The 15,484-nt window shown below is 34.2% G+C and overlaps 1 protein-coding gene across 6 annotated transcripts in view; it reads right to left on the reverse strand.

The window, feature by feature from the left end:
* stj (voltage-dependent calcium channel subunit straightjacket) overlaps window positions 1–15,484 on the reverse strand; it is a 241,739-nt gene that overhangs the window by 117,241 nt on the left and 109,014 nt on the right. The window lies entirely within an intron of this gene.

Genomic DNA, 15,484 nt, shown 5'->3' on the forward strand with positions numbered 1-15,484 from the left:
CAGGAAAAGGGTGATCCTCATAGAAATCAGCGCTAAAATTGTCGATTTTACTGTAGAAATGCGGAAATTAGTGGGATTTTCCGCCCCATCAATAATTTTAAAAATTGTATTGAATTATCGATTTTTGAAATATTCAGTTCGCTTAGAGATATACGAAGCCCAGGAGATTAAATATGAAGTAATTAGCCAAACCTATACTTTTGAGTTGGATATTCGAGCAATATCATTGGTTTCATTTATATCTTCTCAAGTATGAAAATTAATGTCTCCATATTGTCTCTTTTGATATTTATTTGCATAAATTCATATGGGTTAGGATATTTTAAAATTAGTTATGAGCCCGTGAAAAGTGCATCAAAAAAATTCCACAGCTTTAACTAAGGATTTTTGAAAGCTGGAACAGACAGATGGATAACTTGAAGTTCGGGGGGGAGGGGGAAGGATCGAAATACCTAGCGCCCCTTAAAAAAAGAAAAATATATATTCATTTCTACGCTTCTGTGTAAATCTATATTTGTTTATTTCATGAATCGCGCAGGTCGCCATATTGGTTAACTTGGACACGGTTTGTATGTCCCTCAAGAAAAATAGAGGGAGATATCACGTGATCCAAAAAAGCCTCATTGAAGAAAACCCGGGCAGCGCCGGGTATTATAGCTAGTTTTTTATATATGTGGTCCCCCCTGTGCTCTAATTTCCAATTAGAAAGTTGTTGCTCTGTCTCTCCTAAGCCACAAAAATCCTTGTTTCAGAGTGCAATATTTACTGAGTTATTGAAATTCGAAAAACGGAAGAAATTGGAGAAAAGAACAGCATGAAATGTGGGTAAAACGATTTTTCCGCATTTAACGCTGTTCTTTACCAAATTTCCTCCGTTTTTCGAATTCGATTATGTCTGTGAATATTGCACTCAGAAACATGGAATTTTTTTCTGTTGCCATCAGGAAAGTCTCAGGGCAATAACTTTCTAATTGGAAGTTAGAGCACAGGGGGACCGTATAAAAATATAGATTTTTTTACTTTGTTAAACACTGTATTTCAACTCTCAAAACTGGCACAGAGCAATTTTTGAATGCCTATTGAGCATTTTTTTTAATTGGAATCATACCTCTGCGACGGAAGGTTGAAAAGATGAAGGCCGTGCTAGCACTTACAGGACACCCCGTATACATATTAAAGGTGAAATTTCAGAGAAAACCATAGCCAATCAATTTTTTTAAGGTCAAATTCATGTTCATTACACCGAATAACATAAATGACTTTTTGTTTCGAATGTAGAAATTTTGCCAGAATTTGTTGTTCAGTGTTATAACTATAGTTGTGCAGACAACAAATTATATCTCTTCATTATTTTAAATAATTAATACTTAAACTACTCTGAGGATGATGATTCCTCTCCATATTTAATGAAAATACTTCGTTGATTTACAATAATACTGTTCGCAAGAAAAAAAAATGCAAAGTATAAATTTGTATAAGGATAAAGATATTAATTTAAATAATAATTTGATGACTCAAAACTAACATAACTTTTCGACTAGATGGTTATTGATACTTTAGTCGTAACAAATATTGATATTTAAGAAACTATAGTCGAACGAACCTTTAGTACTGGAAGATATTAACTGAATAGTACACATGTCTGTTATTTGAAGATCTCAAACAAAAATCAAAAAACGACCAACGAATCTAATAACAATTTTTTTGAACGATTTATACACATTTACGATTACCAAGACAGCGCGAATTCAAGGCTTCATGAGCAAAGAGCCTGCGGCCGTATAATCCCAGTTTTCGTCAAAAGAATTAAATTCTTTTTCACATGTGATGCGGTGAAGGAAAAATGTTCCAAGTCATATCGATTATAACTTCTAACAAGAGACGTGTACAGCTATATATCAAGATTGAGAGGAAGGCCGAGGACTCATGTTTCTTCTTCCTTTCGATGGCAGAAATTTATTAAATATATCTAGGAGGGACAAGTTGAACGGGCATCAGTCTTATTTTGATCGTGTCAAAAACATGCTGAGACCATTTCTTTTGTGTCGCAAACGTAGGATATCTACTAAACCGAAGGAAAAAAAAAAAGTAGGAAAAACTGCATGTGACAAATGACAGAAGGAGCATAGCCAGCATCACAAAGAAAATATTTCATCCGAAAACTGCCAAAGGTGACCTTCGTAACGAATTATTCAAGAAACGTAACTCTTGTTTTCTTTTTCTTTTTTTTCATTTTGTCGTAAAAATTGGGATAATGGAATAAAATCAAGCAATATACACAAAGTAGAGCTAAACGACACCACACGATATAACGGTAATCTGCGGACCAAGAAAAAATGTCGTTGTAGAGGAACTGTCGTTGTATCGAGAACAACATTATTATCACGCGCCACCAAATTTATGCTGTCGTTGACTTCTTTTCAGATTCGGCGTTGTTCGTATCACCAGAAATTGAATTTGTGAACATTTATTAGCTGATAATTGATGCTTAACCCTTAAATTCATGATTTTTTTTTCAAACTGATAATTTTTTTTCATAGTTAATGACACGTATATAGAAAGCCTGAAAAATCATAAAAAAATCAAATTCGAATTGTACTGCTTATACAGGGCCTTAAAGAGGACGTACAGAGCCCCGAAAATCGCATTCGAAGCAAATGAATGAAAAGGAATAAAACTTTCCAAAAATTATAACAATTTTCCTAAGTATATACTACGTATTATTATATAAGTGCAATATTCACAGAGATAATCGAATTCGAAAAACGGAGGAAATTTGGGAAAGAACAGCGTTAAATGCGGAAAAACCGTTTTACCAGCATTTAACGTTACTCTTTCCCAAATTACCTCCGTTTTTCAAATTCGATTATCTCTGTGAATATTGCACTCAGAAACATGGAATTTTTCTGTTGGCATCAGGAAAGTCTCAGGGCAATAACTTTCTAATTGGAAAATTGGAAGTTAGAACACAGGGAGACCATATAAAAATATAGATTTTTTTACTTTGTTAAACACTATTTTATCTCTCAAAATTGGTACAGTGTAATTTTTGAACGCCTGTTGAGCATTTTTTAAATTGGAATGATAGCTCTTCGACGGACGTTTGATGAAATAAAGGCCGTGCGAGCACTTACTGGACACCCTGTATAAAAGAAAAAATTGGGGTAGGCTGTGTCATAGACACGGCTGCAAGTTTCGACGTGAATAACGTGAATACGTTTTTCGTGCCTTGAATCACGAGGTAGGTTCTGACATAATGAAATTCATTATCATCGGTTTTGGCTTTGGAATAGCCAACAAACGATACCAATGTCGTCTATTTTTGTTGTCAACTGCTCGAGATATAGCGGAAAACAATTTGTTACGAATCAAGGCAGCGGGCCTGGCGCCCAGACGGGAAGACATATTAAAACCGCAGTGATATCATTGAATTTGTCATTGCAATGTGCATATGACGATACCATTGCTTTTGACTTGCTTTGAGTAATTTCCGAATATGAGTGTTTAAAGAATTTCGTCACGCAACTTTTTGAGAATATTCCAGTATCGTCAGATGATTTAAAAGACGTATAAACGTCAAAACTTAAAGTTTATAAAATAAAAATATTAAAACTTATTTATTCGAAACATTTTCTATAAATTAACAATTGATTAACCATTATCTTCGCATACATGTGCTGTTAAACGTATCAGCAAAAATTTACTTATCAAGAGAATAGGCTTCTAATCTCATCACGAAATCTATTCTTTTCTGCACTAACGATCACAGAAAACAGAGAAATGGTCGATTTATCTTCACTTTCACCAGATTATGCCGACCAAGATATTATTGTGTTTGCAACACAATTGATCTCTCCCTCTCAATAGGCTTTATTTATAACTATTACGTCCCATGGTTGAACAACCTGGGTTCTCATTTTTATATATTTCACGTATAATACGTAATTTATAGTGATTGATCAGCAATAATTTCTGAAGGTTGTCAACAAGTTTGCCAGCACCAATACTAATAAAAGTGATAAGCACCGAAAATCTCTTGACCCATTTTTGACTGACGTTGCGTTTGGTCAACGCTTTGTTTAAAACTTTTTTCAGATAATTTGCATACAAATTTTGTATTAAATAATGTATTAAAAATGTAGGTATTTTTAATGTATTAAAAATGTAGGTATTTTTAATGTATTAAAAATGTAGGTATTTTTAATGTATTAAAAATGTAGGTATTTTTAATGTATTAAAAATGTAGGTATTTTTAATGTATTAAAAATGTAGGTATTTTTAATGTATTAAAAATGTAGGTATTTTTAATGTATTAAAAATTGTATTAATTTCGTATTAAATAAAAATTGATTGAAAGTTTGCATTAACTACAAATAAAAATATGCAAAATTAATGTCCAATTTTGGGAAACTTCGAAAATATGTTATTTATGTTACCAGTCATCATAATTATGTAAAAAAATTGTGCAATTTGGTTACGAATTGCAGGAGCGTCAAAAATATGGATTAAAGCAATTGATTACGTTCCAGGTAATTTTTTCTTTTCAAAACAGCGCAGTACTTGCAACACATGTATAGTTTAATCATAACTCAGTATGAAATAAGGAAATTCAGTAAAATTTCTGAGATATTTGATGAGGTTTTAAGATATTACTCATTATGTTCTTGAAATTAGCTTTTTTTTTACTTACGCCAAAACATTGTACTCTGAAAACTACTAAATATCATTCATTTAATTTTGATACACTACGTTGCTATGTCAGTTGTCTGTGCAATGCACTAGAAGTTCTAAGGTACATTAAATGTTTTCTGAAATACGTAAATTTTTGTGAAAAAATACATGAACTTTGATTAAAAAAGTCCAATATTTTATATTTAAACATCTGCAAAATATTAAATTCTGAACGTATAGCCAAGACCCCAGTTTATTGCACAGCTAGTATCAACTGAAACATTGTTGAAATTTTCATTAAAATCTCTTGAATATTTTTCGAGAAATTGGATTTTCATGCAACAAAGTAACAAAAAAACAAGAATCTTCATAAAATATGTTTGGAAATTATTTGTGTTGAATTTGAATCATTACTCCAGATGAATTAACCCAGTCATAACTTTTTTCTACTTCTTGAATGTATGAGAATGAAATAGTTTTGGATTCTGGAACAAAGTTCATTCAAATACGTTAATAAAAAAAATTTCGACAATTTACACAAAATTTGTCATTTTTAGGAAGTCAGTCAGCCTAAAAATGTTCTGAAATTCGACTGCACTAAACGCTTATTAGTGTTTGTAGCGAACAACTGTTTTTAAGAGCGTAAAAGCATACAAGATTTCCTATAAAGCCGTAACCGTGGTCAAAAACTGAAAAATAGCCTTAAGAAACAGAACATACTCTTTCATTGAAAGTGGTATTGATGTAACATACCTATAGTGATCAAAAAGAAAAATTCATTTTGGAACTAAGTCAACCATTTAATACGCAATAACTTGATAACAACTAAAATTTAGAGCGAAGAAAATTTTTAGCAACTTGAGCCTAATATATATGCACATATACGTTTACGACGCCGTTTCCAGAAAATGCAGTGAGCGAAAAGAAATTGCGTTCATTCCTGTGTCTCCGCAAAATTATGAAGGTTCGGAACAAACTTTATTATTCGCCGAACAGTTGCGAGAGAAGAAAATTGGCAGAACTTCTTCGAAAGAGGAGAAGGGAGGCTAATAAAACGATAATGAAACAGCAGAGGGTGGTAGTTCGGGGCATAATTAAAGTTGATAAATGCTATTTCAGTAAGCGTAGTTAATCAGCAAGCTCATTAGCGATGAGCGCGAACATAGCCTACGTGGCACCGTCAAACACCGAAGTTCTCGTTCAATTACATAAAGTGACGGTATATAAGCGACCAGTCGGAATTTCATTAACTCTCGCTGTGCCACTTGAGGCATGCGTCGTGAGCTTATGCCATATAATGCACACTTTGTACGTGCAGCTGCAGCATAATCGTATTACGGCATGTGGAATCTACCGGAACAGGATGATATTCCATGACTTAGTTGCAACGGTTACTAGTATATCCGTAGTTATATTGATAGTGAGTGGACTATTAATTTGTGTCACCGGATCATATCATGGATAGATATTGTAAAATCCAAAATTTCCATGATTATATGAAAATAATTCGTCTTTATTTCAGCCATTTGTTTTGTATTCAACTTCTTTTTTTCTCTGATGTGCGAGTTAGGTGTCAATGTTCCATAAAAAATAAATAGTTTTATTTAACCGATGGGAATGAAAATAATTTTTAATTTTTATTGTATTTACTTCTTAAATATAATTTTAATGACAATGCTTAATCACAATATACATACAGGGTGATTCTGAAATGATGGGACAAACTTTAAAAGGTGATATAAGATACCAAAACAAGCATTTTTGGTTGCGGAATGTGTGGCCAAATCGCAATAGCAAAGACGTTAGAGGTGATTTTAGAGAGCGCACAACAGCACTTCACCGGTAGCAAATCATAATATTTTCCAACGGAATTACTGTGATATGTACTATCAACGATCCAAGGTTGATGCGCGAACATTATATTGTTCTAACATAATGAAGTAGACCCATTGTTGCTGGAAAATATTCTAAATTGCTCAAACACTATATTTCTGCTTCAACGGATTAGATATGCCGAGCTCATTACATGAGACCCGTCTCCTACCATATGTCCTCTCTCGCTTTTGACTTCATTTTTGTGAGTTCATCGCCTAAGAATCGTGCACGTGATTCCTATTGGCATCTTTGGGGGAAACTCATCTCCAAAATCAGAGTCATTAATGTGTTACCAATGCGTTTTATTACAGAGTTCACCTTAACATTCATATTCAACCACTATGGCGAAAAATGCTTGTTTAGGTGCGTTCTATCACCCCTTCAAGTTTGTCCCATGGATTCTGAATCACCTTATACACTGTATAGCATAGACATAATCACCACTCAAATAAATTAGACTGAATGTGAACTTACCTATTATATATATATATGTTGAATACATTGATGTTTGGAAAAAAAAGTGCTTCGTTCAAACATTTTAATTAATTTAGCAAGATTATTCCCAGAGTAGAAGAATATTTATTTTGGATGGTTCTAAACAATGTGGAATTAGATTTTGTGATATCATTATATTGCACATTATGTCACATTATTATATTATCGATTCATTACTTTCAAGCTATGCCAAATTCAGTCAGCAATCATTTAGGATAGTATTTTTTAACCTGTGGTTCGGGACCCCCCTGGGGTCTGTGAGCACTCTGTAAGTAGTCCGCGGGATCATTTTCATTTACTACCATTACACGAATGACACATTTTGTGTCGTCGAATTATAATTTATTAAATTTTTTTATATGCAAATTGTAAAAAACAGTACACTTTAGATTTTATGGGGGAAGGGGGTCGAAATTGACCTTCTGACAATACAGGGGGTTCACGGTAAGTTGATATTCATTACAGGGGCTTCGCTATATCAAAAATGTTGGGAAACACTGATATAGGAGATGACCTCCAACAGTTATTAGTAGATTATTGAAACGAAAAAAAGGCATAGAGATATATGATTGATTTGTGCCTCTAACAGACATTTTAACTACGGTGAGAAAATAATGAACCCTTTTATTTCGATTTCTTCATTTTTTTACAGCCATAGACCAATAAGACACAATAACTTTTCTAACCTCGATGAGCGTAACCACTTACATCTGAAATAGAGGTGGAATGAGGCAATAGCATATGCCTTCTCCCTGTTGTTTGGAAATGGGTAACATCTTGCCCGTATTTACATACTGCTCGTTGAACGTCAAATGCGAGAAGTATGCAAAGCAAGCGGCGGATTTTACTGCACCGAGTTCGGATGAATCGGTTTACCGATATATTTAGAAAAGGTTTCCTCAAAGTGAGAATAAGAACGACGAGGAAATAGCTCAAGCTTAGAGCTAACAACGACAAATCGGCAAATCGATTAAGCTACAAGTCAAAAAAGAAAGAAAACGAAAAACTTTTTGCTTTTTACTTCTCGCATTTTCAAATGAGCAATTTTCATAGATTCTTTCTCACTCTAACATGAAAGAAATTTTTTCCGCTCTTCACACACATATCGAAATTACGCAATACTTTTCCATTATAAAAATATTCCATCCATGACAGAAAATACGAAGAAAAAACCTAGTTTATGCCTCTTATCACAAAGAAATGTCACTTTCAAAGACAACGAAAGATGCGTATTATTGAAATTTTACGCTTCTGAAAATTTAGGAACTTGACTTCAATCATATTTGGAAAGGAGAAGAAATTCAGGTTCACATTACTGACAAGGCATTTAAAATTCCAAAGTTTCATTATCTGTAAAAGTTATGAGACTCCATATAAATTTTTTATTTGTATAAGTAAATTTTAATTAAATTTTCTACAAATATTTGGCTGAAATAACTTTTGCTTACGTAGATGCAATATATCCGAGGAAACGGTCCAAGTATGTCCGATTACATCCATCGATTTCTCAGACGAATATTACAAGTTGTCTCAAAAGAACGAAACACGTAACTTCTATGATATTATGTGACATAAAAATTTTTGATTTGGAAATTGATAAAATTACGTCCCAAAACGCATCTCGACGTTAAGCGTCGCTCATCAAGTTCATTGTTTTCTCAACAGGTTTGGATTTTTGATTCTTAAATCGGCGTAGATTCAGGATTCCTTTTCTGACCTGAATTTTTAAGACAATTTAAAATTTTTTTCTATCAATTTATTTATTTTTAGGTCCACTAAAACATAAATATCAAACACTCTTCTGAAAAATGCATTTCAGTGTTGAAATTCCAAGCAATGATTCCAATCGGCATTATTGGACATTTTAAAAGAGTCAAATATTCAACTTACAAAATTTTAAATTCAAAAACATAATTTGGCTGTATCATTCTTTGATCATATGAGATAAAAATAAATATTGGTATGATATTCAGTGACACAGTAAATACCTACTATAATTATTTTCTGAAGTTTCACAGGCAGTCAGAAATCAGAATGAGACGTGTATATCAACAAAGAGAATAAAGTTAAGCTAATATAACCGACCGCGATGGAACAGTTAACCACCGCAATGTATAGGCAGAGAAAGGAACTGCAATATACAATGCTAATTGGTATCATTCCCAACAAAGAATAGACTGTCAAAGTCAAACACCAGGAAAGAAATGGTTAATATAATTTATAATTCATTTTGAACAATAGATTCTTTGAGTTGAATTCATTTTCGAGTATAAACGCTTCTAAAAATCACGATTCCAATAAAAATAACAAACACTATATATTGTCATACTATTTTCCACTAATAATTCACCAGGTAACACAGAAATATTCATTTTTTATTCCTGTTTATAATAGTGTAATCCTTTACTTCAAAATAAAAATACCATGGAAAGAATAGAAAAAAAAAGCAAGGTATACATGGTTGATGTGCATGGTTCAAATTTATACAGTAGAACTTGGATAATTCGAACTTTTGTATATGGTCAAGAAATTCTGCAGCGATGCTGATTCCAGAACAATGGAGTAATGTAGCAGCTAAGATCAAATATGTACAGGGTGCAAAGGTAACAGGGCATATGACATTTTACTGGCGAAAGATTGATCCAAGAGGCATACTTCCAGTTGGAACAAGTACTCAAATGACTTTCAGTACTCAGATATGTCATTCATTTTGAATGGGGTTGTATAGTTATTGAAATGAAAAAAATAATTTTTTATACAGTCCCCGTGTGCCCAAAAACCCAATAGAAAGTTGTTGCCCCATCTCACCCGATGAAAAAAAATCCACGTTTCTAAGATATTCGAATTCGAAAAACGGAGGAAAGTTCGGAAAAGACATCATTGAATGCGGGAAAACAGTTTTAACCGCATTTAATGCTAATTTTTCCCAACTTTCCTCCGTTTTTCGAATTCGAATATTTCAGTGAATATTGCAATTAGAAACGTGGAAATGTTTTTTTTTTTTGGCATCAGGAGAGACAGGGTAATAACTTCCTAATTGGTTTTGGGGCACACGGGGACTGTATAAAAAGTTTATTTTTGTATTTCAATAACTATTCAACCCTTTGCAACATGAATGACGTATCTGATTGCTGAAAGTCATTTGAATACTTGTTCTAACTGGAAGTATGCTTCTAGGATCAACGGTTCGCCAATACAATGTCATACGTCCTGTTATCTATGCACTCTGTATATTATAATTAATAAATTATTAAATTTTTGGGAAGAGTTTCATAACTGATGATAAAATTTAAATAACTGATAATTATTATCCTATGTTAATGATTAAGTTGCAATTTGTAGTCATTTTACTGATCCAGGATAGATTAATTGGATAATTCGAATTTTCAATAGCTCGAACTTTTTTCAGTGACTTTGGACTTCGAATTAACCAAGTTCGACTGTATTATGAATTTTTCTGGCATTGTTGTAACAATCTATAAACGTAAAGAAATATTTCGTGTTATGCGATGCACACAATTTTTTTATTTCGCCATTCACTTTTTTTTTTTTACGAGGCTCAGCCAGAAAAGCATTTCCATTTAGAGGCTCCTCACGTAAAGCTATCAGCGTATAGCATGAAATCTCACGAGACCTCATTTTCGAAACTACTTCTGCAGGTCAACATTCTATTCCTCACGCTTTAGCAAAAACCCAAGCTTGATGAGAGTCGTCCATGAACAATCATTTGGACAGAGTTTTTGATATTCCAAAAAAAAAGAAGTGAAGCCCTTCTACAATAATTTTTAAATGAGCTTGTAGTTTCACCCCAAAGAAGTTACTCGATGTTCCACGCTGAATGGCCGAATAGAAAAATATATGCATCGCGCAAAAAGAAAGGTATATCGCAATTTCTTTTTGTGGAAATTTTTCACACTTGCTTTTTTTGTTTATATTTGTTATAATGGTGTAGAAACGGAGCATGTCAGGTATTTTTTAACGGAATTATTATTTTGACGTTACTTTAATATATTCTTTACTTAAATATATTCTAGCAGTCTCCTCGTTTCGAATATTTTCATCTTATTAAATACTCGTGGGCTCCATTCTGTAAGACGAGAGTAGGCTACTATTCAGATTTCTTATACAAGTAAGATTATATAGGGGGAGTGATTCCATAATTCTCCCCTTGCCGCATTTTGCTAACGGACCTTTGGTCTTAGAGGCATACTTCCAATTAGTAAAAGTATCCGAATAACAGGTAGAATTCAGATACGTCATTAATGTTGCAAAGGGTTGTATAGTTTATTAAGATACAAAAACTAACTGACTTGCAAGCGGTTTCCGGGGTATTTGGCCATGGTCTAGGACAACGGTTCTTAATCGGTGCTCCGCGGAGCCCTAGGGCACTCCCCAGGGATCCGCGGCAGCTCGGGAAAAATATAAAAAAAAAACAAAATATAAAAAAATATTTTCAAACCAGCAAATTTGAAAAAAAATATATAAATATTTTAAATAACATAAATAAATCAGTAACTTTGATGAATAAATAAAAAAATAGGCCTACGGCACTCCGCCATAGAAATTGCAGATCAGAAAGGGCTCCGCGAGTCAAAAAAGGTTGAGAACCGCTGGTCTAGTATATTTTCTTCCTAACGTTCCGCCCACATCTGTGGCAGGCATCTTCTGAGGTTAAATGGACGTATGTCTCCGAGACAAGCGAGACGAAGTTTTTTTTACTAAAAAAACTATATGTAATTTTTTATACTTACACCCTGCCCTCAAAAACTTAATTAGAACGTTGCTGCCCTGTCTCTTCTGAGGACAACAAAAAAAAATTCCAAAATGCAATATTCACTGAGATATTTGAATTCAAAAATTGAGACAGAATGGCACAAAAAAAAACCAAAAAAAAAATGGACAATGCTTTTTCCCCTTTTCTACGCTGTTCTTTCCCAACTTTTCTCAGATTTTTCAATTCAAATATCTCAGTGATCATTGCACTTAAGAACGTGCACCTCTAATATAATACCTCTATAGAGGTATATATATATACCCTCTGTAGCATTTGGGAAAACATTCGTCAGTATACAGGTAATTCAAATTGTTCACGTTTGCCACTCGTGTCTTGGAAATTCGTGAGACTAACATTGTAAGTTAGTTTATCACGTAACTCTGGCGAAAATTAAAAATTTCAATCGCTGATAGCTCGACAATTTTTCGTTCAAGTGTTAGGTGAATTCCTTTTGGTACAATAAATACATGCGTGAATTTTATTAGCGACATTTGACATTGTTTTGCTTGGAGGCTGTATAAAAATTTCAATTTTATATTTCTCTTAAATGTTATTCTATGGAGATATCGGATTTTTTTTTGCTATCATTTTTTATATTTTATTTCAATATTAGAATCAACAGAAGCATTTATATTCTTTTGGGACGCACTTTGTGAAACACCTTGTGTATGCTTGAATATATTTTAATACGGCTACGTATCATAATTGTAGAATTTATTATGCATGAGATTCTTATTTTTTCCCCAGATACAATATGTGAAACAACTCGAATTAAAATCAAATTGACAAAAAACGCTCCTGATCATTATTTAAGCCTCATCTTCATGTGCTTGAAAACGAAATCTTAAAAAAAAAAACCTATGGAAAGGGTTGCAAAAAAAAAAAAAAAAAAGAAAAAACAGGCAAAAAATTAAGAATTTCAATCACCGACATCTCGGTGAATTTTCATCCATCATTAAGGGACGTATACAAATTTTAATTTTCAACTTAAATTATTCCCAAGATGTTAAAGCGAATCAGTCTTGATCGCCATCAGTTGCTTGCCTCCAGCGCTGAATATGATGGCATCACTTTTATGCCCTTTCTTCATTCAGTTTTGACACAAAGATGATTTCAGTGTCATTCCTTCTAATCAATTCTGTAATGACTTTGCTAGAAAAAACACACATTAAACTTTTGCTTTCTTGCTTACACGTACAAGACTGAGTTGCACATGAAATAACTCTCTCTCTCATTATATATTATAATGACCGAAATAGGTCTGTTCGCGAACTAGCCAGCGCAGTTGATCCAGCCAATGTCTGGATTTCAGACTTCCGCCAGCCCCTATATATCGATCCTTATGATTCGGGGTTATCGCCACGATGGAGTATTTCTTTGTGATAATTATGACTATTTATAATTACGGTCAGCTATGGCAATCCCAAAGATCAAAGGAATCGGAATTTTTTTTATCGATATCTTAGGGATCGATTTATAGGACCGGCGAAAGTCCAGAATTCGGATATCGGCCGAGTCAACTGGGCCGGGTTTTGGCAGTATCGTATACAATAAGAGAGGGTCATTTCATGTGCAACTCAGTCTTGTACGTGTAAGCCAGAAAGTAAAAGTTTAATATGTCTCTTTTTTTTTCTAGCAAAGCCATTACAGAATTGGCTGGAAGGAATGACACTGAAATCACCTCTGTGTCACAACTGTATGAAGAAAAGACATATACGTGACGCTATCATTCAGCGCTGGAGGCAAGCAACTGATGGCGATCGAGACCGACTCGCTTTAACATCCGGGGGATTCAGTGACCTAAGGATGAGCAATGGTCATATAGAAGGGCGCAATCTTTTCTCGGGGGTGCTTTGTAAAAAAAGAAGAGCGCAGGGTGCTTTCGCCAACCCCACAGTATTCTTTACTGCTGGATGCTGCTGCGAAAACTCAGTCGATATCCTTCATCACACATTGATTTTTACGGCATCACTCAGAGTTTTATGGGTGCGACGTTATTACCTGCAGCCGAACGTCTTTCCCATGTCCCATCCGATGGAGAAATATTTTTCCTCGACGAATCCAGGGCTATGGGATATATAAACGCTTTACAAAACTTTTTTCTTCCCCCCCCCCCCGCCTTCAACACTCATTTTCCCTTTCTGCTGCAATTTTTTCGAGCTTTCGTACATGGTTGAAGTTCTAAGAGAATGTTTGCACACAAGCCTCCAAGGCAATGGGTCTTGCGCAAAATATCAATGAAACATCTGAATCGATCCTTGGTTATCTGTAAATTATGAGTACCTAGTTTATTTCACAGCAAAATTTTAAATGGTTTCAAACTTAATAATTAATTGAAAAATGCTAACATGCGTAGCTCACATATAATCAAAAGGAAACACTTCCAGAGCACTTAAGCTGCTCACGGTGCAGTTCGACATTACTTAAGTTGAGCGACCAGTGGAACATTTGCAGATAACTCAATTGACCTGCGGCATATTTACAGATCACTTGAGTGACCGGCGGCAAGGTTTCAGAGCTTTTAAGCTGCTCGCAAAACATTTCCAGATCGCATAAGCGATCCATGGCACATTTACAGATCAGTTAAGTGGCCCGTGACACGTTTTGGAACCTAACAAATGGCCCGCACTCCCCTAAAGGTTGAGCATCCTTGATTTAAGGGTTGAGCACATGATGTAAAATGGACCATTTTGGAGGAGTTTACCACTCCTCTGTTCAATTGAATAGGCGATTTCCGTTCATTTGTTCCGATTTCTTCGATAGCTCACGTTTACTTAGTAAACAAGACAGAGCGAACATTAGAAATGATTTACGTCCACCAATAGCTGAGAATTCGAATGATACTGAGACCTGTTTCTCGAATACCTCGTGTAGCCACTGCTCTCATCTATCGTGTAAATACTTTCGAGATTCCGAGGAATTGAATTCCCTTGTCATTAAACTATTCTCGTATCGCCAAATGTTTGCTCAACGAAGTCCACTCATTCTATTTGCGGTTAGATTGCTATGAAAACTAGGTTTGAATGATCACCTACCGAAACTATTCGAAATCAATACCTACCTTCTATGTTATTTTCAGCAGATTATTTTTATTTAAAATGCGATGACAGCATATTTCCCATGCATAGTTTTAGTGTAAAACTAAATAATAATTCTTACCGATGCATTATTCAAGTTCATTATGATATGTTGATGTTATTGATACAGTTACTTTAAAAAGCCTATAAAATGGAAGAGAGAATTTACTGGCACGGAATAGAATTTCACGGAATCTTCGATATACTCGTTGCTGAAAGCCGTTTAAAAATACGTTAACATTTTCGAGCATCATAATGGTATTGTATTCTCCGAAAGGGAGCTATTCCGATCTTGCATCATAATCGTACGCGCAAGCTGTATTAGCTTAGCTCTTAGCTTATTATAGCGTAGCTGATGATCGCACATCACTTAACAGCTCAATTTAGAAGATAAAGATATTTGTTCTATAGGTAATAAAGCCGTATTAATTAATGTTCACGCGTTCCTATCGGCATTAAATGAACCGGAAGCCTCCTCATTGCTACTACTGAGACGATGCAGCAGATCGAAAATCCGTTGCAAATACTCGTCGCATTTACATGTAGGAAGAGGAGAGCTCAAACTTGTTCAATAAAAGTAATTTATAATCTT

The sequence above is a fragment of the Pholcus phalangioides genome, unplaced genomic scaffold, assembly GCF_987345545.1.
Source record: "Pholcus phalangioides strain wild (caught in Gottingen) unplaced genomic scaffold, Ppha-v1.0 ptg000007l_1, whole genome shotgun sequence".
In the NCBI taxonomy this organism is placed as follows: Eukaryota; Metazoa; Arthropoda; class Arachnida; order Araneae; family Pholcidae; genus Pholcus; species Pholcus phalangioides.